Below are 27,819 nucleotides of genomic sequence, written 5' to 3'. Positions count from 1 at the left end.
GTAAAAAAATAAATAAAAACAAATACAAGTTTTTATCTTTCTACTATGTGGAAGCTAAAGCTCACATGGATACTTGCTGATGAGGAAAAACAATGAAAACGACTCCTCTGTTTTGGGTCTTTGTACCTGCCCAACACACCTAGCCTACTGCCGCTTCATAAATTGTTACATCCTGTTAAGAACATTTCCAATTTTACAAAAATAAAGTGTGGATAAGTCCGCTTAGGGAGGCAGGATGGAAAGGGGAAGAGTAGAGAAGAGCAACTTGCAGAGGTTGTCTCACAAAGCCTGGAGCTGCGACTGTGAGAAAAGACAGTTACGCTATCTTCACACAATCCCCCGACCAAGAAGGGATTTTATCTCTGTGTCCTCTGGGACTTGAAACATAAGTTTGTTTCCTGAGAAGTAAAGCAAAAAAAAAGAGCGAAATAAATAAAAAGAGGTGAAAAAGAGGTGGTTGAGATTTCTTAAATCTGCGTGAAACGGGATGGAAAATGAGCTGAGGGAAAGTAGCATCTCAAAGCAACAAAAACACAAAGCAGCAATGAAACACAAATATTGCAGTAACCCTCCGTCCCACCTTTTCACGCTCTGATTTCCACAACAAAAAACCTTCACCATGCGTCTGAGATGCCGCAGGGGGACAGTCAGAGGTATGGGGAGCAAAACTTACTGAAAAGAATACAGTAAGCAAAACATTTTCAAGACTGTAACACCTCGCTTTGTTGTTGTTGTTTTGCTCAGTTAAAGGTTCATAGAACAAACGTCTATCAAAAGGGGAGCGAGGAGGTAGAAGCATAATCTACCGATTCAAAGGGAGTTCACAGAAAGGAAAAATTATGGAAGGGGCCCTTCACTTATTTGACCGTGGTCCCCCCTTTCCTGTATTGTAAAATGAATTCAATCTGTGGTTGTGGTCACAGGTCTTTCTGTTTTGGCTTCTGCATTTCTTGTGACTTTTTCTAAGTGTCTGTATTTCAAAAGATAATAATTTAACAATAATTTATTTGTGCTTTGTAACAAACTTAAAACTGGGAAAAAGCAGAAATGCATTACATACAGTAAATCTTCAAAAAGCCATCATAGTTGGTCCTGACATCCCTGTTGTTGCCATGCTGTCATTGACACATGATTTTGCTGACTATGGTTGTGTTCAAATTCCTTCACTACTCATGATATAGTGCACTATATAGTGCGTTCATCATTTTTTAGTGCTGTCCGAATCTACAATTCCAAAATCGAGTGCCCAAGATAGAAAGAAAGAAATCTTCCAGAAGTCTCTGCAAAAAAACAGTGTGCATTAATGCTCACTAGATTGGGGAATATAGACCACAATGCATTGCGCTAAACAATTTTTGTGAAAAAATGTATTTTAATTGTTTTTTTTAATACACGTTTTTATCAGCAATCAGTCTTTGTAAAATGCTTATATTAGTTAGATCTTTATTTTTTCTGGAATCGGTAACATTATCTTTGTGGTTTGGAACAAAAAAAGGAGTGAGCAAGGTGACCGAATTCCTTTTCTAAATCCAGGGCAATACTCCCGCACTTTATCGTTTTTTGTAGTTAGAGAATTTGTACATAGCATAGGTTTTTGGTTGGAGAGATTTAAATCTATGTTCACACTGTCCTCAGCAACCTGCATTCGAGAAACCACTTTTAATGAAAAGCCTTTGCAAACGCGCATAATTGCGAGTGTTGCAGTGTCATCAAAACTTGCATTCAAGCATCTCTCCGCAAGTTTTTGAGTCAGTGTTCGGGCTCTACGTACAAAACACATTGCCGTTGAACAACCTTTGAAAGTTAAACCAGGTCAAACTTTGACCAATCCGTGTCTGGGATTTGGTAGTGATGTGTGATGGCATCCTTTTTTATTTACGGAAGTGCCAAACGTTTAGAAAATGATCATGGAGGAGAAATTAATAATTGCGGTCTGTGCCCGGACTGAATTAAGGACACTAGGTATTTCATATTTAAGAATAGAGCTGTGAAAGACAAAGCCTGCAGCAAGTTTCATGAGATTTGCACCGCTTTAACATTTCGCACCAAGTCTTTTCCAATTGTGCATGTGCTTGTATCTGGTAGTGGAAGTCCAATGTGAACACCATATGCCAAAAGTGTATTGAAAAACCCACTTTTATCTTGTTATTAAACAAGCATCACATGCCCGTCGTGCACATAGCAGAAGAACACTTAGTTGTAGTATTTTTAAACTAGAGAAGAGGGTACTGACAGAAAAGGAAAAAACACTGTAAAACTTGCAGACATTCATTCATTCATCTGCTAAACCCGTTTTGTCCCTTTCGGGGTCACGGGGCTGTCTATCCCAGAGCTTATTACTTGTGGGCGAAGGCAAGGGATTTCCTGGACAAGTCGCTAGTCTGTCAACTTTAGACATCTTATACAAAAACTTTGTTTTTTTAGACCATTCTTTTTGGAAAGGATCTCTTAGACTAGTAGTTCTAATATTTACCAAAATCTACACTAACCTCATCACCACTCTTACATTTCAAGCCATTTCACAGAATCAACAATCACTGGCTGGCTCACTTTACTGTAGTGACTAAATAGAATGATCTCAAAGATTAGAAAATGACAAACAGATGGCTCCATAGTCTGACTGAATCTCTATAACTCTTGGAATTTAAAGTCCCATGAAAATTCTGTTTTTGGTGCTTTTAACATGTTCTTGTGGCATTTCTCTCATGGTGAAGGACATATATACAGAAAAACAAGCTGAAATGTGCACTTCTGAGTATTTCCTATTGAAATTGTTGTGAATCAGCAGCAGACAAAAACATGCCATGTGAAAAAGAGCTTATTTGTGACAGGAAATATACTGGGCAGGCCACAAGGTCCCTGCTCCAGAATCTCAACAGCAGAGGGGGGGGGGTTGTCCCGCCCAAATTATATGGCAAATTTCTAAAGAACTTCTGCAGGAACTATGTCCTAGAGAATGACAGTTTTTAAGAGAACATACCACTGGGAACGCTTTTAAAATAGATCAAAAGATTTCTTTTAGTTCAGATTCCTTAAATTCATCCAAATAGACATAAAGCCATGTAAAGTAACAGTTAAAGCTTTTTAAAGCATTGGCTTATTTGGCCTCAAAACACATTTTTCCTTCTCTACAGATGTGCTTTTAAAACTGACTTATTAAATATTTCAGAAAAAAAAATATAGCTTGCAAAACATTACGGCAAAAACATAATATGCTGTTAGGAATAAAATTATGTTATATGAAGACGGAACTTTACAAAATATTTTAAAGATTGTAATTTAAAAACTGTGTTAAAACAGTTACTGGATACGATTCATCTGATAACGAACTTTAAAAAAATGTGGTGAATAATTGTAGGATGGCTTACATTGGATAAAACACGAATGCAAGTTATTTTCACTGTGATTACAGAGTTTTAAAGCAGCAAAACCAGTGCTGAGAACTTTCTTGCCCCATATTCCACAGCAGCATAGCGCATAACAGCTGCCTTTCATCTATCCATGCACCTCCTTCTGTCATCTCAAACAGAGGGAGATTTGAGCTGGAGATTCTCCATTGCTGCTGGTAACAACACAGCAGATGACAGGGTGCTGTCTCATCTCCCCATTTATCAGAAAGAGAAATGGAAAGAGCAGCTGGGTGCAGACAGAACATCCATCTCCACAGTAATTATGCACAAAACTGTTGACATGCCTCGTTGTCCCATAGAAAGTGGGACTGGTGAGAAGGACAAAGTCAGTCACATCTTTTCACACATGAATAACTTCATCTTTATTTAACTGATCAAACTTCTTATTTGTGCTTTATAAATGTTTTATGATTTGATTATAAAAATGTACCAAGACAAATGCCTTAGCTTAACATTTATATATATATATATATATATATATATATATATATATATATATATATATATATATATATATATAAGGTTAAAAAATATATGTGATCCGTATTGTTTTACTTTTACAATATGGATCAGTTTACTTTCTTTTTTTTGGCAAGTACAGTAATGGCATATCAAAAATAACTATAGAAAAAATAATCTGGGGAGAGCACAAATACTTTTAGATATTTTTATTAAATTTGCAGTTCAAATGAATTATTAGTTGCTTACTGGGATTGTTGTTAACCTAGGAATACAACGGGCCTGATGTTTAAACACCAAACTTTGGTTCATTTTAATTGTGTATGCTGTTCTGAGCTTGGACAGGTTGTCCAGGACTCTCATGTGATTGCTTAATGTGTCCAGACAGGATTCTCTACAGATGTGGCCTGAATTGTGTGACATCTCATGTTGTGTGCCTGCTAAACATAAAGAGTTGTCCGTCTGACATCTAAACATAGATCTGAAGAGCATGTCAACCGATGGATGATGGGAAGGGGCGGGCGGAGTTGCTTCACAGAAACAATCCCACCAATGACTCAAAGGTGTAATATTTTGTCTGACGTCTTGTTTGGACCAGACAATCTGTTCACCCTTTTAAAAATATTATCAGCTCACTTGTAAGTGACTTTTAATGGCTTTTGTTTTCATATTCTTTGCTTTTGGAAGAAATGCAACACAAAAATCCCTGCATGTCCTCCCTCCTAGTTGTTACATTTTTTTTTGTAATAGGAAGTGGAAAGGAAGCAAATAAAACTCTAAATAATATAAATGTTTTAGAAAACAGTTGAGGAGGGAATATAACTGAAACACGTTAAATGCTTGTCAATAAGGAATCTTTTTTTTTGCATAAATATGGTATGAGTAATATAAAAGTCTCTGACAAATACTAATTTATATTTCTAAGGAAAATTATTAGCAGAAACCGGACAAAAACTAAATAGACAAAACTTAGCTCGAGAATACAGCTGCTTGAAATACAAAGAAATCACTGAAGGACAACTGCTTAACAGAATTTCCCAAGGTCTTTGGAACGTTTTTCTAGCTAATGAAAACAAAAGACCTGATCCACCTCCCTTTCGTTTGCCCTCGGCAGAAGAGCACAGTTGAAACTGTAACAAGCACGGCTGCATGCAATGTGCCCATTCTGACTATGTTTTTATTTTTCGTCCTATAAAATGAAATATTCTCATTCATCTCATGAATGGGTATAGGTACTGCAGGTTGGAAGTGCAAAGAAAGGGAGGAAGTAAAAGTATTTTTTTCTTTCCTTTAGGAAACCAGATATATTTAGAAATGGGCACATTAAAGAATAAAACCCCCAACACTAAAGACCCAAAGAACTGAAATCCGCCCACCGATATATCGCATTATAAGAAATAGTAGGAGGCAAGAAAGCCAGCGGAGGGCCTGGCTCATTTGCAAGTGGAAGAATTGGACCAATGCTGTTTGCAGCATTTACGGAGAAGGAGTTCAATTTAGTTCTGAGTCATCCTCTAATAAACTCATTTAGATTACCTGCTTGAACCAGCAGAAATATGCATTATTTTTACGTGGAGCTATGAGTGAGGTGTTTTTCTTACCAAATTTACAGCTAAAGTAAAAAGTATCATGGGGGAACAGAGTTTTTAACCATCACATACATAGATGGGAGCAGTTTTTTTTTAAATCAAATAAATGTGCCCCTCCTCTGGAAGACCTCCTGCCTGGCCCCTGTACCCAAGAAGACTTCTTCATCTCACCCCAGGAATTTCCATCCAGGTGCCCTCACTTCTCACGTGATGAAGGTGCTGAAGAGGCTGGTGTTGGCTCAAGTGAGACCGTTGGTGAGCTCTTCTCTGGACCCCCTGCAGTTTGCCTACCGGCCGCATCTGGGAATGGATGATGCTGTCATCCATCTGCTGCAGCGAGCTCACTCACACCTGGATGGTGGTGGAGGCATGGTGAGAATCACCTTCTTTGACTTCTCCAGTGCCTTTAACACCATCCGGCCTTCTTTACTGGGTGATAAGCTGCGGCTGATGGGTGCTGGTGCGTCCACCGTCTCCTGGATCACTGATTACCTGACAGACAGGCCACAGTTTGTCCAACTGGGTGGCGTCCTGTCGGACGTGGTGCTGAGTGGTGTGGGAGTCCCACAGGGCACTGTGCTCTCTCCATTTCTGTTCACCTTGTATACCTCCGATTTTTAGCACAACTCAGAGTCATGTCACCTACAGAAATTCTCTGATGACTCTGTGGTTGTGGGGTGTATAAGCGGCGGACGGAAGGAAGAGTACAGGAAGCTGGTGGACGGATTTGTGGAGTGGGCTGGAGAGAATCACCTGCTGCTCAATGTGGACAAGACCAGGGAGATGGTGATCGACTTCCGGAGGAAAGGGACAGTCTTACGACCCCTCTGCATCCTGGGCAAAGATGTGGAAGTGGTGGTGGAGTACAAATACCTGGGTGTGACTATCGACAGCAGACTGAGCTGGAGGAGCCACAGCACTGCTGTGTACAAGAAGGCCTGCCGCAGACTCTACTTCCTAAGGAAGCTGAGGTCTTTCAATGTTTGCAGCAAGATGCTGGGGATCATCTACCAGTCAGTGGTAGCCAGCACCTTGTTCTCCTCCGTGGTCTGCTGGGGAAGCAGTATTGCAGTCAGTGACGCCAACAGACTGAACAAGCTGATCAGGAAAGCGGGTTCTGTCATTGGCTGCAAACAGGAAACCTTTGAAGCAGTGATGGAGAGGAGGTCACTGAACAGACTCCTTTCAATCATGGACAACCCAGAGCATCCTCTCCAACCTGTTCTGGACAAACAGCTGAGCTCCTTCTCCAAGAGGCTCAGACAGCTCCGCTCCAAAACTGCCCGGTACCAGAAATCCTTCATACCCAATGCAATTACCCTGTGCAACAACTCACAATGCAAAAGATAACCTTTACACATTTTTATTATCTGTTTATTTCGTTTTTTCTATTTTGCACATTTCTTTTGCACATCTTTTTACCTACACTGTTGTGTAAATAGCTTTTCAAATTATACTACCTTGCTGTTTGCATTTATGCTACATTTTCTTTGTTCTTGTTTTTTTTATATATATTATTCTTAGTCTTTTTTTCCCTCTCCTGTCAGTTGCTATGGTGACAAACAAATTTCCCACGTATGGGATCAATAAAGTATTTCTGATTCTGATTCTGATAAATACAGAATTTAGGATGTATCATTTCTTTCCGGGCACACAGTACCCAAATCAACAATAGGAATGAAGAGAAACATGTTAATAATGTAAAACAACACTGAAATAATATACCTTTTAGAATTTATTGGAAGTTGGAAAATGGTGTGTGACAAAAAAATACTTTAATCAAGAACACATTATTGACATTTACAAAAACAAAAATGTAAAGGAAGATGAAAACTTTGTAAAAATGGACATAACATAATGAAAAGTGATTTTTCAAAAACACACTGAAAATTCCATGATTGGGTCAAGCAAGTATGTGCCAATGAACAAAAGCAAACATAGGTCTTTTTTCAATGGAAATCAGCTGAGATTATTATGAGCGTCAGTGGGACAATGACAATAAAGATCTATCTGTCTATCCGCCTGCCTGTCTGTTTCTCTATCTATCTAAAGATCCACTCCAATCACCTTTGACCTATTGTAAAAGCATATCTGGTGGTCTTCTGACTATTATTTTGACTGCCATTTTTAGCCCAATTCTTTTTAAACTGTCGTTTTCTAGGACATAATTTCGGTAGAGCGGCAGTAGTTCATTTGAAAGTCACCTCTGAGTTGTGGGTGGGACCATTGGTGAGAGGCAACCCCAATCCCCCTTCCTCCCCCAATGCTGAGCTTCTGTTTATGTGCTCGCCTGATAGCCTACAGCCCCACACACCCCAAACCAACATTTCCACTGCAACAAAAATGCAGAGTAATATTGAAGCTTTCCACCTGTACAGTTTTGAGACAGATACCAACTCAGACAAGGAAAACAAAGATGTATACATGGGTTAATTTGTCTTTGTGATGCATCAAATTGGAGCAGAGCAGGGAGCTCATGGCCCACTCAGCATATTATCTACATCACATATAAACTATTTTTCAAACATCTTTTTTTCCCTCCTGATTCACAATGATTTGAATGAAGACACTCTCAAAAATTGAATTTTCAGGTAATTTCTTTTATTTGTCCTCCATCATCAGAAAAATGCTGCAAGAACACGTCAAAAACAACAAAAACACAATTTTCACCAGAGAAGGTCTTCAACCTGACTAATTTCTTACATAAACCTTTCAACTGTACATGCCGTTGCTTGTCCTGTGAGTCTGATTAACATCAGAGACCCTAGCAACAGAAATATAATCTGCAACAAGTCAAGTTTTAAATATATTAAATATAAAGTTAAAGTTTTTTATAAATCATACCAACTTCTTATTCTTTATTTTATATATATTGATATTTTTTAAAGGTACCACTTTTTGACTTAAAGTTTAGTTCTTAATTATTACTTGACTGGTAGTCTGTATTTGCTTTTCTTGAACCTCCTGCATTTGAAGTGTTGGGAATGGCCTACCACATTGCTGTCATGTGTGGGGTGGCTCGAGAGCCGGTAGGACCCAGGCGCAGAGACGGGAGGCAAACGGGGTCAAGGGCAAGGGGTTTAATTAGAACAAAAAAGCGCTGCAGAGCAGGATGACAAACAAAAACTCACTGTGGCGTGGCATGAAACATGGCATGAACAGACGAAGGCACAAGAAGACATTAAACACACGACCAGAAGTTAATGGACCAGCACAGGAGGAAGGCAGAGACAGAACTTATATACAGACAGGGCAGACAAGACACAGGTGAACACAATCAGGGCAGATGGGGACCAAAGGAAGTAAAACTCACGACACAAGACAAGACAGGAAACCTTTCAAAATAAAACAGGAAACAGAACTTAACCATGACAGAACAAGACAGAAAGCAAAACCAATACAAAAGAACCTCAGACCATGACAGTACCCCCCCCTCAAGGAACCGCTCCGAGGTTCCCAAAGTCAACTGAGGGGGGGGCCCCGGAGGTCAAACCTCGACGGGCATAAGAGTCCAAGGAGTCACGAGGACGGCCGGGGGTCCGCGCCGTCCGGCGAGGCAGGTCCGGAGGACGGCCGGGGGTCCGCGCCGTCCGGCGAGGCAGGTCCGGAGGACGGCCGGGGGTCCGCGCCGTCCGGCGAGGCAGGTCCGGAGGACGGCCGGGGTTCCGCGCCGTCCGGCGAGGCAGGTCCGGAGGACGGCCGGGGTTCCGCGCCGTCCGGCGAGGCAGGTCCGGAGGACGGCCGGGGTTCCGAGGCAGATCAGGCGTGGAGTCAGGCGTGGAGTCAGGCGTGGAGTCAGGCGTGGAGTCAGGCGTGGAGTCAGGCGTGGAGTCAGGCGTGGAGTCAGGCGTGGAGTCAGGCGTGGAGTCAGGCGTGGAGTCAGGCGTGGAGTCAGGCGTGGAGTCAGGCGTGGAGTCAGGCGTGGAGTCAGGCGTGGAGTCAGGCGTGGAGTCAGGCGTGGAGTCAGGCGTGGAGTCAGGCGTGGAGTCAGGCTTGGAGTCAGGCTTGGAGTCAGGCTTGGAGTCAGGCTTGGAGTCAGGCTTGGAGTCAGGCTTGGAGTCAGGCTTGGAGTCAGGCTTGGAGTCAGGCTTGGAGTCAGGCTTGGAGTCAGGCTTGGAGTCAGGCTTGGAGTCAGGCTTGGAGTCAGGCTTGGAGTCAGGCTTGGAGTCAGGCTTGGAGTCAGGCTTGGAGTCAGGCTTGGAGTCAGGCTTGGAGTCAGGCTTGGAGTCAGGCTTGGAGTCAGGCTTGGAGTCAGGCTTGGAGTCAGGCTTGGAGTCAGGCTTGGAGTCAGGCTTGGAGTCAGGCTTGGAGTCAGGCTTGGAGTCAGGCTTGGAGTCAGGCTTGGAGTCAGGCTTGGAGTCAGGCTTGGAGTCAGGCTTGGAGTCAGGCTTGGAGTCAGGCTTGGAGTCAGGCTTGGAGTCAGGCTTGGAGTCAGGCTTGGAGTCAGGCTTGGAGTCAGGCTTGGAGTCAGGCATGGAGTCAGGCATGGAGTCAGGCATGGAGTCCGGCATGGAGTCCGGCATGGGGTGGTCGGGCCAGCAGTCAGGCTCTGGCGGGTCGGGCCAGCAGTCAGGCTCTGGCGGGTCGGGCCAGCAGTCAGGCTCTGGCGGGTCGGGCCAGCAGTCAGGCTCTGGCGGGTCGGGCCAGCAGTCAGGCTCTGGCGGGTCGGGCCAGCAGTCAGGCTCTGGCGGGTCGGGCCAGCAGTCAGGCTCTGGCGGGTCGGGCCAGCAGTCAGGCTCTGGCGGGTCGGGCCAGCAGTCAGGCTCTGGCGGGTCGGGCCAGCAGTCAGGCTCTGGCGGGTCGGGCCAGCAGTCAGGCTCTGGCGGGTCGGGCCAGCAGTCAGGCTCTGGCGGGTCGGGCCAGCAGTCAGGCTCTGGCGGGTCGGGCCAGCAGTCAGGCTCTGGCGGGTCGGGCCAGCAGTCAGGCTCTGGCGGGTCGGGCCAGCAGTCAGGCTCTGGCGGGTCGGGCCAGCAGTCAGGCTCTGGCGGGACGGGCCAGCAGTCAGGCTCTGGCGGGACGGGCCAGCAGTCAGGCTCTGGCGGGACAGGCCAGCAGTCAGGCTCTGGCGGGACAGGCCAGCCAGTGGAAGCAGGGACCGGTTGGGGTTCAGGCGGCACCCCCCTGGGAGCTGGAACGGGTCGGGGCGCAGGCGGAACCCCCCTGGAAGCTGGAACGGGTCGGGGCGCAGGCGGCACCCCCCTGGAAGCTGGAACGGGTCGGGGTGCAGGCGGCACCCCCCTGGGAGCAGGGAAGGGTCGGGGTGCGTCCAGGACCACCACTGAACGTGGCTGTGGTGCGTCCGGGACCACCACTGAGCGTGGCTGTGGTGCGTCCGGGACCACCACTGAACGTGGCTGTGGTGCGTCCGGGACCACCACTGAACATGGCTGTGGGGGACGGCGGGGACGACGGCGACGACCCCCCCTCAGGGCAAGACGGCTCCCTCTCCAGTCAAGACGGCTCCCTTCCATAGCAGGAGTGAAAAACCGGAGCATGTCAAAGTCCCAATAGGACCTGGTCCTCTCTGCTTCGAGGCAGTAGGCCTCCAAAAGCTGCATGTCCCGCTCTGCTGGGTCCAAGAAATATGGCTGGTCCATTCTGTCATGTGTGGGGTGGCTCGAGAGCCGGTAGGACCCAGGCGCAGAGACGGGAGGCAAACGGGGTCAAGGGCAAGGGGTTTAATTAGAACAAAAAAGCGCTGCAGAGCAGGATGACAAACAAAAACTCACTGTGGCGTGGCATGAAACATGGCATGAACAGACGAAGGCACAAGAAGACATTAAACACACGACCAGAAGTTAATGGACCAGCACAGGAGGAAGGCAGAGACAGAACTTATATACAGACAGGGCAGACAAGACACAGGTGAACACAATCAGGGCAGATGGGGACCAAAGGAAGTAAAACTCACGACACAAGACAAGACAGGAAACCTTTCAAAATAAAACAGGAAACAGAACTTAACCATGACAGAACAAGACAGAAAGCAAAACCAATACAAAAGAACCTCAGACCATGACAATTGCATTATTTATGCAATGAGTCTGTGAATAATGAATGTTCCTGCTCCAGCTGACGGGATGACAAGGGTGGAGCAGGACTGTGTGCAGCTTTGTAAGCTAACTTCTGATGCCACAGGTTGTCGTGTTTTTTGGAAGCCTGCTCAAACATGCTAAATCACTTTTATGACATTATTCAGCTTTTCACCTTTATTTTCTAATGTTTGTCCTTTGTTTTATGTTGTTTTGATAAATAATTGTCCTCTTAACAGAGAGATGATGAGATTAGCTTGCTGTCTGATCTTTTCTGGTGTTCTCATCTGACCAACTGTCCAAGTTAATGTTTTATCGTCCCTTCTGGACCCATTCATCATTCTTTCTTTGTGTGGCTGCCAATGTAGCATCAAGCCATGGGAACCCAGAGCGCTTAAAAAAGCCAGCAGCTAATAGATAATGCTTGTTGTTTCAACTTCAGTATTTAAAAAAAAACACTTTGAAACGATTTACAAATGATTAGAACCTAAAAAAATCCTTGCAATAGCTTAGGAGTTACAGCCAGAGCTGGTACTAACAGAAGGAGAGCCATGGATCCCAAACCACCCCAGGGCTGCTCATCAGTCCTTGTCACAAAGTTAGCTTCATTACTTACTCTCCAGATGACAGGGGCCGTTGTAAAGGATATTTCACCCCCTGCTGTGGCCAAGTGTTCTCCCAAATAGGTTGCTGACCTCCGCTGTGTCACTGGTCCTAAGGGGGTGGAGTTGGGGGGTGTGAGGACAGGCAAGGAGTGGGGTGATGGGGCGCAGACCACAGGGCATTGCCAGGACAAGGCCTCTCCTCTATAGACAGTTGTGTTAGCTGACCTGCCCCTGACCCTATCAGCACAGAAAAGCAAGCCAATTCCTTCGTGCTCTGATGGAGTGGCAGATTCTCAAGGAGAGCAAAGACAGAGCCAATAGAGAAAACAGTAGTGTGAAGAAGAAGTGAAATGCTTTTCTGTGTGGTTTTAGGGCTGGGGGGGGGGGTAAAAATTGGAAAACTCAGAAAGGAAATATTGCGAAAAGGCAAAACTTTCTGGCAGCTTTTTCATGTGGCTTGCATTAATGTAATCTCAGCCGCGGTGTTGAAATGACAGCTGCTCTGTCCAGATGATGATGACATGTGGTGGATGATTAGCATTTGATGTTGAAGCCATATTTTGGCCCTTAGTAAGACATTAATATACAAGTTTTGTAATTTTCATTCAATATACTTTTGCATAGGTTTTACAATTCATTTTAACAACAATTCATTACATATCATAATTTTTGATTGCTAATACGATTCGTAGTTATTATTGGTTTACTACAATCGGTTCACTGACCTAAAATGGATCCAGGACATCTTCAGCCAAAACTTTAGCCAGTGTAACTCAGAGATAAATACAGGTACTGCACAGTGCAGGTGAAGATTTTCTCATTAGTTCTAATTCTTGCAAGACAATCAAGTGGAAATATGTACAAATAAACAAGTAAACTAATGGCAAGTCCATTCACGTTTTTGGTTTCATTAAGTTCAGCCCACTGTTGTTTTTCCGCTTCTAAATAATCCAAACAGAACATTATTAGAACATTCGACCATACTGGGTGGTCAAGTCTTCGCAAAATTCAGTGTTTCCACACACTGGACTGTTATAATGGCTAGATCATTTTTTGCTGCCATCACATGTGTGTTGTCCACTGTGATGGCACTTGGTTGTTTTTACATTATAGTACAATAAATTTACAATGTCTTAATCCAAATGGGGTTTTCCAATCTTGTTTATATATTGTTTTATTTTGAAACTTTTTTTAATGGTTTACGTCAATTCTACTCAGTTAACAACTTGTCATAGACTGATTCATGTGGTTTGATCGTAGGAATACAAATCAATCAATTGATTTATTCGATTAACTTTACACCACTACTAAAGCAATAAAATCAACATCCCCCCCAGAAACTTATCAACATCCCCCCCAGAAACTTATTTTTTATGTTCTGCTTATGATGCTTATCAACAAAAAATATCCCAAAACTCAAATGTCATTGTAATTCAAATCATTGTAATAAGTGTTACAATTTTGATTTTTTTTATTTGAAATGGTTTATTTCAAGCAATCAAATAAGAATAATACACAAAAACATTACAATCATCGGTCATACATTCATACAATGACAAATCAAACTTAGGATAATTAGACATATTAATAAAGATTGCTTGAAAGGGAGTGGAAGGAAGCGAATTTATATAATCCCACCCACGATTTTATTACATGATTTATCATTATCCGATTCATAACTTTTATCAGACAGAATTAAGAATCATTAGGTATCAATAAAGCACATGACAAAAATGAATTACTTAATTATTATGCAAAGATAAGTATTTTAGAAATCAACATGGCAAATGCAGATCAGTTTGTCACGGTGCCTCGGTCAGCCCCGCCCCCTCAGCTCTGCTCCTGACTTCCTCCAGCTGTGACCACTTCATCTCATCAACCTGCCTTCTCTTAAGGAGATCCAACCCATTCATCGACGCCAGTTCGTTAACTCCTAACGGTGACTACGCCTGGTCAGCCTGCTCAAGTCCCATGTCTTTGTCCTGCCTTGCTCTCATGTTCTGCCTCTCTGTCTCAGGATTTACCCAAACGAAGGTCACCTGTGTGGAAGTCTGCCGTCACTCATCTGCCGTCCTGAACCGAGCTCGGAGTCCTCCAGCCGCGGTGTTCCCTCCAGCCTCGCCACGAGCCACGTCCGGATTCCCTCCTGTCAAAGGATTTATTCTCTTCAACTTTTCCTGTGATTAAACTCACTTACCAAGTTACTTACCCGACTGATCATTCTGAGTTCCAGCATCTGGGTCTGTCTCGCCTGAAAACCATGACACAGTTATTCAAAATATATGCAGACTATGTCACTTATAAAAGGCATTTATACGATTAAAAAATAACATTATATCGGTAAAATAGACATAACACTGTTTCAAAAATCTTCATAGCAATAATTGCTCAAGCATCAAAAGTTAAAATATGTGCAAAATCTTGGAGCAAGTGAAGTAATATTATTAGAAATCAATCAATTTTACCGTTTTCAATAACTGATTAAGCATTTTGTTTATTATTTATTATTTACAATGTGTTAATTACGGCAGTGTGTTTAAAAATGCAATTTATATGTTAAGAGAAACATATAGATCAAGAACAGAGCTTTAGCTTCAGTGTTGACATTCTACCAACTACAGTAACTATTCATCCGTTTAAGCAATTACCATAATTCCAGTGGATTCTGTCACGAAAGAAAGCAGCTTTGAGCCATTATGCAACACATAAAGTTAATAATGTGTTGCATATTGATGCAAGGTCAATTTTCTCCATGTCAGAATCAGCTGATTCACAGATCGCTTGAGGTGAACGACCCTGGGGGTATTTCGGGCAGGCAACTCGAGAAGTGCGTTTACCTGGTTTCTTCACCCTGCGGGCCGTTCCGTCTAATCAGCTCACCTGTTCTACGACCTACTTAAGTTCTAGGTGCGGTCCAATCCTCTTCTTCCATTTCCGTGAGCTCTGCGTTCGACACCCCACCCTCCTCCCCGGCTTCCACCCGTGAGCTCCATTAGGGGTAGTTTAAGAGATCTTTGTTTTATACATCTGAACGGAGCCTTATGCCAAACTAAAAGAAATATGGAATAAATCTTTTTTACTGCAAGAGTTGTCTGACTGAAATGATGTCTCCAGCAAAGCTCTGGTGTTAAATGGTTAAAGCAAGTAGAATAAAGATTCTGATACTTAACACAAAATTATACCAAACTAAGTTACATTCTGTAACATTGTGATAAAAGTTTAATGAGTTTATTTGGAGTCAGAGGCAAAAATTTCACGCTAACAGCCATTTCTGCTAAAGAAGCCTAAACATAAACTAACTACATTTTCAGCACAAATGTCTTCATAAAACAAATACTAGACACTCATTAAGGTACAAGATTTTGAGAAAGGGAGTTCTGGTGAGGAAAAAGACAAATACCCATGCTCTGACAAACTCTATTAGACATCCAGAACAAGGCCATCTGTTTCTCCTCGGACACATTAGAGACCAACTGCCCCACAGACCAGACTTCATGTTGCAAACGTTTTAAAATAGCAAACACAAAGTGTCGAAATGACCAATATTGAAATTCATATTGATTTTCAGATTTGTAACTGCAGCCAAAATTATTCCAAATTTAAGATCTCCATAATTGTTCTTTTAAAGTTACGATGTCCTGCCCTTGTTTTTTCTGGCCAATGGGTGCAGTGATTGCCACACAGATGCGCCATTATTAATAACATTTTTGCTTATTTGCAAAATGTTAGATGAGAATATGATCTTAACCAAACCATAAAGAAAAGGTTTGCATTTAATCTTTACCAGAGAAACAGACCAGCTGACTGTAATTTAGAGATTTTCATTAAAGCCTCTTCCTAAGAAAGTAGCCTCTGGCTTCCTTGTTTTGACAATGAAGGAAAAATAGAGAAACTTGACAAATTAAAACCAATTCACAGAAATCTCTTTCTGTTGGAAAACTTTAATTTTCTCTACAAAGGGTTTTTCTACTTTTTTTTATCTGTTTCTTTAACTGTTTTGCTCTTTGTTTTGCTTTCTTCAGCAACAAAAGAAACTGACCAGGAAGCAATAACCATTAGAAAATCAAGCTGAACTGCAACATCTGTATTCCATCCACCATAAGATTCTCACTCCTAAAGGACTGTCTCAAAGTTTGTGCTGTTATCCACTAAATTTTATACACTTTGAACAATATAGCAACAATAGGTTTTTTTTTTTTGCAAACGTTCTCCAGTATCTACAGAAAACAAACAAAAATCTGCTACATAAAATATGATGTGTTTTAAAAAACCTTTCCCGGTTGAGTCATTGTTACAGTGAGAGGGTATACAGCAGAGGCTTTCCAATTTGAGCAGTTTCCAGTTCCCAACTGCTGGTGGACTGACCATCTTCTCCAGAGCTGAAAACAGAAAGCTGCCAGTAACAAAAACACAGAAAATAACTTAAAACACCTTTGCCACTTTTGGAGTACAATACACAGTGGTGTTGAGGTGAAGAGATATTTTCCCAACTGGTTTTCTCCCCCCCCCCCCCCCCCCCCCTCGAAAAGCTGTTTTTTTAAATGGGTGGTTGGCATATGCTGCTTATTAAGTGGGGCTTTTCTGGCTTCAAAGGTGCACTATATTAACAAACAAATGGTTCAATGAGTCATTTGCTGCTTCATGGCATTGTAGCTTTGATATGAAATATTTGGGACAGGATTGTTCCAAGAGAGCATGTTTCTCCTCTTTACTCTTTGAAATAGTTATCACTTTAAACTCATTTGAGTCTGTTGCAAACACAATCAAGTATGAAAATCTTTCAAATTTAGCCTCGATACCGTTGCTTGCACAGCATTCCCAGCTGCTTGGTGCACATGGCGGGACATGAGACAGATTGAGATTAGCATGAACAGCCATGATCAGTCATTCCTTTATTTTGTCCCTTCATCTAAGAGAAAAAAAGATGCCAGCTGTTTGCTGGAAGTGTCTTCACAGATGTTTGAAACAGATGTTGATGTTATGGGGCTTCACTGATGGTGTTGTTGAAAAAGTGACACAATTAGGAAACTATTCCGCCATTACCATCATAACACCTGTGTTAATGTGTTCAGAGGGGTAAAGGATTACAGCACACAGAATTTCAGTCATTAGATTCACTGTTTAATTATTATTATGCTGATTTTTTTATTGTTATTCTTTTTCAGTTTGCAACTAAAATTAGAGTACAGATTTATTTAACAATTTAGCTAAATTAAATATAGGTGTCTTCGCTCAGGAACATATTTTTTATCAAGTATTGGTAATCAGGATAATATTGTTTGTCACCCAATATAATTTTTTTACATTTATTTTAGGGCATCGAATTGATTTCTTTTTAAATGACAAAAATAGCGACTGTCTTCCAACTTTTACTAGTGCAATTTAGCAGAATAGAATCGATCTCACAAAGGGGTAATTATCCTGTTACCATGGCTCGATTAAAAAACAGCACATAGATAAAAAAATAACACTACAGTTTCATGCAGTAAATAATAATTAAGAAGATTATCTATGATGGATTTCAGTTTTTGTTGTACATGTTCATATTTTTCTGCTTCTACTTTTACTGCATAAGCTTTTTCACTATGACACAAATTCTAGGACATGTCCATAGTCTTGATTGAAAATTAAACAAATTTTGCAACACAAGAAAAGTTTTTGACCAAATGTCGATACTTTATTGACAATCCTATTAACAAAATACAGCTGTGTTGATTTTGAAACTGTTTATGTTATGTCCCAAAATTCGTCAGTAGAGAAATTGATCTTTGGTGTTTTTTTTAATTTTATGTCATGCATTCAGTTTAATTTCCCTCTTCCTTAAAGCTCACATCCTGTCACAGATAAGTGTATACAATAAGCTGTATGTTGTACATATTGTTTTCCTTTCCAGCAGTATATAAGGATTTCCTTTGTTAATGCAAGCTGCAGAAGTTTGGTCATTTTTCTTCTGTAATTGTTTTAGCATTGAGGTTGCAAACTGCATGGTACAATTTGCATTTGTTTTCATTCACTACAGTACTTTTACTGCTTTTTTTTTACTGAAGTGAACGTACAGAGAAAGGCACCTGATTTGTCCTCCTTGGGCTTGCAATAAAACTGAGAATATCTTATTTTGCAAAATGAAAGATACAAGCTGTTTTTATTACATGTCTACTAAAGCTTTTAAAATTATTGCACATTGGATAACCAGCACTTGCCACTAAAACACAAGTTTATATTTAATCCCGTAATGGAATTTAGCACATTACCAAACATATTTAGATCATTTTGTATTGTGAATTTATCAGTCAGTTCTTAGAAATTTCACTGTTTTTTGTGAACAGGAAATCAAGCCTCATTGAAACATATTTTATTTAAACTAAGTGTAACTGCAAATATTAGGGCATTCTTATCACTAAATGTCTTCTCTTAGTTAAAGTCACATGCACCCCCACTCCACCCCACGGGGGCTGTGGGTTTTTGGGTTGTCAGGGCTCGTTGAGGGTCGTAGAGAGAAGTGGCTGCATATTAAGTGGTGTTCAGGTGTGTCTTGCAATTCCCTTTGAGGCTGGTATGGCCACCTTAAGAGACATGACATGAAAATGGAGCTTAGGATTGTTGTGCATGTGGTAAGTGTATTGATGCATTTGTAGAGATAATGTAAGTTACTCTCATTTACAATTTAGGGTTGATGCTGTCTTATGGTGCCCTTACACAATTACTAAGGTGCGCACACTGGCTCCTTACTGACCATGGACAAATGCTGCTTGCACGGAGTGTGCAGGTGAAACTTAAGTTACTGTAGGACACCCATAGGATGCTCACACAAACACTGATTGTCTAATTTACGCAATTCTAACAAGGGATGCGCAAGGAGCACGTACTTATGACTTGAAAAGCACTTTCAAGCTCTTTGTGCAGTGCGCAGGGATTGGGTGAGGGTAAGGAAAATAAAAAATCTGTCTGACGTGCCTGCATCTCACCTACTTCCCCCTTACTTAGCCTTACATGTTGTTTTAGTGTCTGTAGAAAAATGTCCATGAGTATTTAAAAGGCTTTCTACAACTATGATATTTCCTGTGGGCCACCTGGGTTTCCCGTACTGATTTGCCCATTTTTTGCCCAAATCCACCCGCAAGGGCAGTCATGACTAAGGCCTTAAGTGGGCAGCCTTTGAGCTTACATGTGTGACCGCGAATCTCTAATGGGAGTTTCCTCTGTGCAAGAGTTAGACCTTCAAGGCAGAAGCTGTTGCGGAGCTTGTCATCTCCTACACCAGTTCAGTGAGTCTGCTGGCAGCACACTCCCATGCTCTTGTTTTTTATTTGAAAATGTAGGATCCTCAATGACAACACGTCTTTAGGCCCTCAGCACCATGCTAACTTCCTCACAAATTGACATTCTGGGACTATTGCTTCACTCATCCTGAGAGTCTTTTGATGTTTGACAGGCTTTTGAAAGTTTTTGTTTTTGGTGTTGTTTTTTTATGTCAATGGAAAAAAGGGGACTGAGGAGAGAAAACACTTTTTTAAATGTACGTGCAATCTTTTGAGGTTTGATATGCTATAAAATTCAGTTTTAAGTTGCTTGAATAAATTATTTTGGGTATTTCTTCAAACTGATGTTGGGCTGTCTTGTAATACCACTTTATCCCTTTGGTTTTCAACAACAAGAAACCAATCCCCAAATCATTTTCTTAGTTCTTTCCTGCACAGTGAGGAATGTTAGTCTGGAAGGCTCTTTGCCTCTGAGGTGTGAAAAGGACCTTGATGTGGTGGAAGGAAGGGCCTCCCTTTCAAGGGAAAACAGTGACAGTTTTCGACTGAGAGGATTGAAAGTAGGAGAGGAAGATGAGTTAATCATGTTTGCTATAGGACAGGCTTCCCCTTGAAGGAGGAGACAGTGGTAGGAAGTGTCCAGATTTATGGTTTAGCGCAGCGGTCCGTTCTAGCTGCCTTCTCCATGGCAGCTGACCAGCGCACGGGAGAGGAGAGAGTGAGAGGAGCTGTAAATCACTGCAAGAGTGTGGCTTTGACACACACATACACAAACAGCGCCAGGGCCAAGCTCACAGCTTGCAGGCAGATAACGTGCCAAGGAAGGGCGGCTCTCCAGTAGCCTCATGACAAGATAAAGCTGTTCTTAGATGAAAGGTTTTGGAATCTCTTTCACTTTTTTATTTCTTGCTTGACTTTTAAAGCATTAAATCAAAGTGATTCTGACTGCAGTCATAATTGTATGCTGCACTAGGTTGCTTCTACTCAATCAGCCAGCCATCGGCTGTGATAGATTTTGGAATTTTAAGAACTAAACTGCTGCTGTATGGGTTGGCATTCAAGGGCAACGAGGAAAGAGATTAATTTTATTTAAAATAGCTAATTTATATGATGTTTAGAGCTTTGCAAAAGAAAACATAGTTTAGCAACATGAAAATATCCATGGCCCATGGACCTTTCAACAATTTTACAAGACACCTAGATTCAAATTTCTGAGTTAGGAACAACACTCTGGTTTCCATTGTGGCCATGGAACAGTAGTCTGGCTCTAGACTCTCCATGGGGTGCTTCTAGACTGTTTGTGGAAGTTGGCCCTCCAAGTCCACATGTGTTTTATGGATTTGGAGAAGATGTTAAACCACATCCCTTGTGGTACCCTGTGGAGGGTGCTTTCTGAGAATGGGGTGCAGGGAGCCTTAAGCTACATGCACACTTGGCATTTAACGCACGTTCTTCAACATGCGTATAGCACATGGTGTTCACACTGGACAACCAAGAAGGGGTTTCTTTTTCTTTTGTATACTGTTTAACAGCAGATTTCCACCACCTACAGTTGGAAGAGGCTTGGTGTAAAATGTCAAAGTAGTGCGATTTAGGTACGAAACTGAAATGGTTCAGTTCATTGCTATTGTCCTCGTAATGGCAGATATGGATTACCATCATGTCAGGAGAGTGGCCTTGGTTTATCTTTATTTGAAAAAACAAATGTAGACGTGGTCAGGCTTGTTGCCAGGCTCATTGCCATGTCTAGGTTTACCAGGTAAACCAAATTCATACATTACTACCAAATCTGAGGCCATGGTTGTCGACCGGAGAAAGGTAGTTTGTATTCTCTGGGTGGGTATAAAGCTACTGCCCCAAGTGGAGGACTTAAGTTTAATGGGGTCTTGTTCCAAGTGATGCAAAATCGGAGCATGAGATCAACAGGCGTACTTGTGCGTCCACTGTCATACGTTTGTTGTGCCAGTCTCTCATGGTGAACACAGAGCTGAGCCAGAAAGTGAAGTTCTCAATTTCCGGTCAATCTGTGTTCCTATGGTCCATAAATGCTGATGAGTTCTGGATTGTGGCCGTAAGACCAAGGTCTCCAGATGCAAGTGGCATAAAATTGGTTCCCTCCACAGGGTGGCTGGGTGCTCCTTTAGAGAAAGTGGAGATATACAGCTGGAAAGAACATGAAAGTATATGAAATATTTTGATTTCTCTAGTATTTAGCAAGAACATTCCAACCATTCCTGAAAGTAAAAGACAGGAAGACTCTCAACACTTAAAGACCCACTCAGATGGAAATGTTGTTTTTTTGGTGTTTTTAAACATGCTCTTGTGGCATTTATTTCTTAGATATAGGACATTGATAAAGAAAATTCAGCTCAAAGGTGCCTTTCTGGGTTTTTCATTTTCATTGTGTATCAGAAGCAGACGAAAAAAATTGTAGTTGTGATGTAGAAGTAGAACACAAGCTCCCTGCTCTGCTCCATTCTGATGCATCCACTTTTCCTCTTCCAAGCTGGCTCAAACCTATGCAGCTATGACTACAAATTGCTCGGCATTTTGTTGCACTGGTAATGTAAGCCTCTGGTTGTGAGGAGCTATGAGCTAGCGGGAGAGCATGTACTGTAAATGGATAGGTGACGAGAAGTGGAGGCAGGCTTCATCCACACCAACAGCCTTGCCCACAGCTCAGAGACAATTTTCCAATGATCTCCTGCCAGCTTGCTGAAACTGTGTCATAGAAAATATCATTTTTTTTGTGTATGTGCTTAAAAAAAGTATAATCATTATTATTAGAACACTGGGAACACTTTTAGAACATATCAAAAGTGTTGCTCTCTTGCAAACTTTCAGCAACGTGAGACACACAAATTCGGAAAATGCCAAGCTCTAAACTCTGTTGAAGCCCTGTATCAAACATTACAAAAGTCACTTTAATGACAGCAAATAAAAATCTATGATCTTTTTACAATTGCACATCCGCAATAAGTGCCTCAGAGATTTATTATTAGATGTGGTTTAGCACATGCGCTAGTGACTGTCAGCGCGAGTCTGTTGGTAAGAAAGCAGGAAGCCACAGAAGAGGTGTCACATTACTCCACTTCACTCTAATGTTCCTCTCAATGAAATGACTGTCTCTTTCAAGCACCATTGAGTCAAGTTCTTTTACCAGCAGTCTAAGAGTCGCTCAGCATGCAAAGGGCACGTGCCAACATTGTCTGCATGTGACCAGCAAAGCGGTGTTGAACCACAGGAGACACCAACCATGCCAACCCACTGTCTATTTGTTGAAGCTTATTGTTTCTGAAGATAAGTAGGGAGGGATCTCTTGTCACAATTTGACTGCTGTGAGCACGTGGACTTTGGCCTGGTTGGATCATCCATCCTTGTGGTGCGTGAGGCCCCACTTGCTGAAAGTGTGGTGTTCCCTGTGTGCAGACAGGATCTCTGGCCTCAGTGGGGAGTGTTTACCCAGCTGAAGTCCAACAGTGTCACCCTCTCCCAGCTGTTCTGTAACAACTGAAGGAAGTCAGTAAGTAGACAGGGTGTACGCTCCATGTCCAGGGCTTTCAAAGGATTGTAATTATATTATTAGTCCCAGTTCATCTAAAATGTCTTTACTTTGAAAGACCCACTTCGATGAAAATTGTGTTTTAGGTGTTTTAACATGTTCTTGTGGCAATTTTCCGACGATGGGGGACATATGACACATGAAAGAGATTAAGCTTAAAATTCCATTTCTGAGTATTATTTCATTCAAATTGTTGTGAATCAGAAGCAGACAAAAAATGCTAATGGAAAAAGTTTGTAGTTGTAATGTAAAATCTGCAATTGGTAGGCCTCAGGCTCACTGCTTGGCTCCATTCTGATTAATCCACTTGCTGACAAATAGATCTTTGTTTTGCTCCTCTAAGCTACACCTGGCTCAAAACTGTACGACTGGATAGCTCCGACATTTCTCACCATTTCTGTTGCACCAGTAAGGGTTGTGAGGGGCTGTAAACTAGCAGGTGAGAGTGTACACAAATGTAAAATGGGAAATGAGAAAGGCTTACTTCAAATTTCTGATTAACTCCTGTCACTCTTCACAAACTATGTCCTAGAAAACGACACAGTTTTTTTTTTATTTTGGCTAAAAAGGGCACAATCATTGTTCAAAGACTACTGGGAACGCTTTTACAATAAATCAAAATATGATAGGAGTGGGATTTTAAATCTGAATAAACGGCAGCTAAAAAGGTATCTGCCAAAAATAGAACAGAACGAAACTGGTTTGTTAGGAACTGGTGGTGCAGGATCCAAAATGAAGACCAGGCATGGCGACAGTACCTAAAATATTTAATAGAAAAATTAAAGCATGACAAAACCATGGGAGCAACAAAAAGGGCGAAAAGAGCAGAATAAAGTCGATGACCTGACAAGGTGAAACTGAAAACCAGACATTTGAAAACACTGAGAGTAATTGACAGAAATGAAAACAGCTGTGGACAATCAACTTGAATTTGGACTGACTGATAGGGGCACAACTCGCAACATGACCAAAGCCAAGAAGACAACTGAAGAAAAAAAAAAGCACAGAAATTTGGTTTTCTTTAAAAATGCAGAATAAGCATCAAAATCCTTCATGAAGTATCAAAACTTTTTTTTCACTTGGCTTTTTATGTATGTCTTGCAGAGAAAACAGGCAAAAAACTAATTAAACTTCAAGACGAGTGGCATTTTTTATTTCAGGATAATAATATTTTCTATATCAGTCTTTGGGTAAAAAAATTAATTGAAATCTGGACCCAATTATTTGCAGGCTGGTAAAAAATTACTGGTGGAACGCTGATGGAAAAGAGAGTTTTTCATATGTCAATCATAGTTTTAAAAATACAGAATTTGCAACCCTTCGCGTGACTATATTTTTTGAAGGAAACTATCTAATGAAATAAACATTCAAGAAAAATATAGTAAGTTTTTTCTTATCTGAATACTAGCAAACCAGAGACTTTGACTACACCTTCAACCCTATCCACAGCCATATTTTACCGTCTCAAACTGTCAGGTGCTGCAGCTCCATCATCGTGCAATGATGCTGGACTCAATTGTATGAGAAGATGATGCTCTCCAGGGAGGGTGATTCTCTCCCGTATGATAAAATCAGTATCTACCTGGAGCTGACAAGATTTATCATTCTGTCTATTTAAATGTAGCCAATTTCCCTTTAATATGATATTAAAGAATGATTGATGTTTGAGCTTCCGATATTCCCATTGTGGAAGTCTCATCTGCCAGCAGACAGCATTCAGAGCCCAGCATAGCTTAGTCATGATGCTGATGGAAAGATGGAAGCTGATGGAATGCCCAGTATTGACAAAAGCCTTTAGCAGGATGAGCTCCAATCAATTTGGAAAATATTGCACTTTTTTCTTTCTGTGAACTTGGCTTTCTATGTGGCATCAATGGATCGCTTGATCCAATTTGATGTGAGGAAATCTGCAGAGCTTTTATCAACCCCTGGTTAAATGAAGTGTGAATACTCATTGAAGTGAACCCTGGATCTAGGGAGAAAGAACTCTCAGAAAAGTATTCCTGGAAGTCAGGAATGGTTTTTGTAGATTAGATTTAATGTGTTCATATGTGTATTACTGCTCTAAATAAAAGTATTTATGAAGGCTGTTTGTCTTATTTCCTCTTTTTAGCCTCAAAGCTACATTGGACCATTGACTGTATATCTCATTTACAGTGCATGGAAGAAAAAGGTGATGTTGAGAGGTCAAGTTTGTTTATTTTGCCATGTCTCCATGTCTGGGTTCATAAAATCTTTCAGGGACTCTCCCAGTATGGGGGGGGTTCAACGTTCACTGAATGACGGCCAGCTACTTCCGTCTTTCTGTGAGCCATTTTGACGACTTGCTGTCCCACATTTGTCCGAGGAGGAAAAAATTAAAAATAACAATAAAATTAGAGGATTATTATTTCCAGACAAACAGGAAAAATATCGTATAGTTCAGAAAGAGAATGATCAGATTCTCCATGTTGGTTTTGGACTCTACCCGCTGATAACGCCATCAACACGTCAAGGCCCAAAGTTGATCCCCTGATTGGATGAGGCGGTGAGTCTTTTAACCCTTGTGTGGTGTTCATATTGTTGTTACTCAGCCAGTGTTCGTTGGTCTGGTGGACCCGTTGCATGTTGTGGTTTTTAATGCCTCACAATCAAACACTTTGATGTTAAAATACTCGACAGATGTTTACCTCATCCAATTACAATCAGTATATTTGGTTAATATTTGCCCTTTACCTTTGTTAGATCACATTCATAACTCATTATTTAAAACGTGATAAAGAAAATCAATTAAAATCAAGATATGAGTGGAAACAAATTTTCAAGTGAAGCAATGGTTTTCAAAACTACTAACTTTTATTTATTTGAACACAGAAACTGAACCCATTCAGGTGCACAACACAAGCTGAACACATAGAGTAAACCTATTAGTCAAGACAACACATCAGCCCCATTGAACACATGGCCTTCTAGCCACTAGCCTGTACAACACATGGTCCTGGCTGCTGACGGCCTGGTCCTGTGGCTGGGTGCTGATGGCTTCGTTTTGGAACTGGCTGATGCTCAATCTAAATGGTAAATTGTGTATACTTATATAGCACCTTTCTTCCTACAAGGAAAAAGCGCTTTACAGTCACAGACCCATTCACCCAGTCACACACACATTCACTCACTCACTGGTGGCGGCTCCGCTCGCAAGCACAGGCGCCCGCCTACCACCAGAGGCAAGGTGGGGTTCAGTGTCTTGCCCAAGGACACTTCGACTCATGGGCGTGCAAGGCGGGAATTGAACCTGCAATCTTACTATCATGGGCCGACCGCCCTACCGCTGCTCCACGGCCGCCCCAATCTAATCATCTTCTCTCACTGTCACTGTCACTGTCAGACTCTGAATTTTCAGAAATGTGATCCTCTAATTCTGAAACCTCCTCTTCTGAATCGTCTCCCTCTACATCATCATCAAAAACGTCTCTCTCTTCTAAAATCAATTCCAGGGCCCTCTGCGCAGAAAGTCTTTTGGCCATTTTGATCAGTTGTGATAAGAAACCACACTGGCAAAGCTATATTTATAGTGTCCCGCCTCCAATTTGTAGCAGATAAAGAGCGAGATATTAAAGATTCCCGCAAGAAAGTCAAATGGTCAAATGTGCGGGAGAACGAGAGCAAACAGAGTTGATTCTTGAATTATTCTAACAATGTTGCAACCTTGCGCGGGAACCGCAGGTGCAGAAACAGAACTCACATTTACAGTGAATCTTTCTCTCTCTGCCACTCTCTCTCTCTCTCTCTTTCTCACACACACATACACACCTACACACACCCACACACACACAGCAGGCCCAGACAGGTGGAGGACAGAGTGTAGGTACATAAAACATCAATTTCCACACTTCTATTAGCCCCGGGTCCAGTGGACCCGAACATCTTATATGTAATAGAAATGTGTTGGGGGGGTGTACGGTGTGTGGTCATTAAAAATGTATTCTGATATCTGTTCTTCACAGAAAATGAGCCAAGGCCAGTGAGTCTGAGTTTGAAAAATTAATTAATTGTATCATTTTTCTTTTGATAAAAAATGAAAACGGGTCCCACAGACCCGAACACCACATAAGGGTTAAGCAAAGATACTTGAAAAGTGGATAAATCCCACTGCATTGCCCAAAATGTGCTGCAACGCCAGAAACACGCTGCTGCTGCACTGCCACGCCACGCCAGACGCTCAAAACCTGGTGTAGGACCTCTGATCACAAGTGTACATTGACTTTACATTGAAACTGGACATCCCTGTCGCACAAATCACATTTGATGTGAACACAGCTTTAGGCTGCTTAGCAACCATATACTCTCCAAAAAACACTCTTGTCTAATCCAAAAGTGCAACAGTTTGGTGAATGATTCTACTAGACTGAGCCAAATGAGGAAAACGTATATAAAAAAAAATAAATGCAAAAGTAACTGCCCAAGAATCAAGTCCTACTTTGACTCTTAAATATGATTATTTTTTCTCAGTATCAACTTTAATATTTTTGAGTTGGCATTAATAGAATCATTCTATTGTAGTTATACACTCTACCTCATGAGAGTTTTTTATTTGATGTAATTTAATGGTTCACTAACTGCATATTATTAGTGTCAGATAAATGTACAGATTAAAATGAAGGATACAACAAACATAAACATTCACATGATGTGACACATCTGCATGTCTTTGAGCAGTTTGCTTGTTTTCCATTTATGATAGCGGTACTTAAGCTTGCCCTCGCCAGTCCTCTTTCCTGCCTCTGTGTGCGTCTCCAGCATTCACTGTGTCAGCTCATGTTGATTTCCGCAGGGGAAGTTGCTTCAGTGCTATCCTCAGACAAAGCCCTGACCCCAGGGGTTAAGGAATGTGAACCCAAGGCTGTGACGATTGGGACCTTCCTTC

The 27,819-nt window shown here is 41.7% G+C and overlaps 1 long non-coding RNA gene across 1 annotated transcript; it reads left to right on the top strand.

Annotated features, from left to right (window-relative positions):
* Window positions 1–13,746: 13,746 nt before the first annotated feature.
* Window positions 13,747–14,299, top strand: LOC105355290 (uncharacterized). Its single transcript, XR_909751.3, has 2 exons — window positions 13,747–14,034; window positions 14,113–14,299. It is a non-coding gene; the product is annotated as an uncharacterized LOC105355290 (long non-coding RNA).
* Window positions 14,300–27,819: the final 13,520 nt, after the last annotated feature.

This window comes from Oryzias latipes, chromosome 12, assembly GCF_053564925.1.
Source record: "Oryzias latipes strain Hd-rR chromosome 12, Olatipes_Hd-rR_3.1".
NCBI lineage: Eukaryota > Metazoa > Chordata > Actinopteri > Beloniformes > Adrianichthyidae > Oryzias > Oryzias latipes.
The sequence above is the reverse complement of the archived record's forward strand: the minus strand, read 5'-3'. Positions and strand labels throughout refer to the sequence as shown.